Source organism: Nansenia antarctica, assembly GCF_963989245.1.
Source record: "Nansenia antarctica genome assembly, chromosome: 2".
NCBI lineage: Eukaryota > Metazoa > Chordata > Actinopteri > Argentiniformes > Microstomatidae > Nansenia > Nansenia antarctica.
In genome coordinates, this window is record NC_137675.1 from 73842914 (window position 1) to 73844226 (window position 1313).

The window sequence follows — 1313 nt, forward strand, 5'->3', positions numbered from 1 at the left end:
CCCCATGGGCATCCGAAGTGATATAAAGAGTTTACCTCGATCAATTCTCTTCATCGATATCAAATTTTTTTCACAACTTTGCATGCTATACGATGCCACCATGTTTTTCCAGAGACGGTAAACACGGCCTAAGTCACATCCAGTTTTCTCCAACTGGAGAATGTGTCATGTCCGGTTTCAACGCCGAATTTCCATACCATTGGTCGGCCAACCCAAAAAAATCCCCCCCCCCCCAAAAAAATAATCTGATACGTGAGAAAGGTCAAAGGTCAAAGATGGTGCCAACATATCTCCAAATGGCCTAAACATATAGGTGTCCGCCTAAACATACCTGTACTAAAACAGGTACAAAGTTGCATTTGCTCACATTACTAGCATCGACTTTGGCACAAGTACTAATAAGACCCTGGAGTACTGATTCCTAGATGATTTGGGCTTCGTTATCAGGTTTCCAAGGTGATATTCACTGTAAAAGCTGTTGTTTTTTTAGGCGGAGACTGAATTTGAGATGTTTTATAATGTTCTAGCTCTATTTGCTCTGACACAGTAACATAGATTTTGATTCTGACACTTCTACAGCCACCCCACAGGTGTTAGCTTTCATTTGATAACAATATCATTATGAAGGCCCTTGTGATTGTGGAGATATTCTATATTCACTGTGGGCATGTCATTTCGAGCAGAAAACCAGAACAATGAGGTGGATAAGATGAGGTTGAGCCACTTCTAACTCAACCATGATCATATACTAACTACAGTATGAGGATACTCTTCATAGTAACATTGTCATAGCATAAAGACTGACTAATAACTCTATATCTGTGTGTCCTCCCACTGACCCCCTCATTATTGCATAGTTCTGCTGATAGTGTTGTGGACAATCAATGGAGGAAGGTTCAGTCCATTCTGTATGTTTAAACATTAACAACATTCCTAGCTTTCCCTCCATCACTGACTAGAGTTCTGAAATGTTGACTGTACCCACCTTCTCTACGTTATACATACATCCTCCTACCCTATTCTATACAACCTTGGGACAACACATTCAATGAGTTCCCTTTTTCTAGTTCAAGTGTCCAGAGGTCTCCTAGAGGTTGAATGGTGTGTCAGGGCTCATTGTAATGCACAGAATGGAACGAAGAATGCTATCTAACACGTGTTTGATACCATTCATTATTCCGTCCCATGCATTACAATGAGCCAATCTTCTGATATCTACCTCCACCAGACTCCCCTAGTGTCTACCTACCGTACTACTCTATATGATATATGATAACTGTATCAAATGATACAATATATGTGATGTAAGGCTG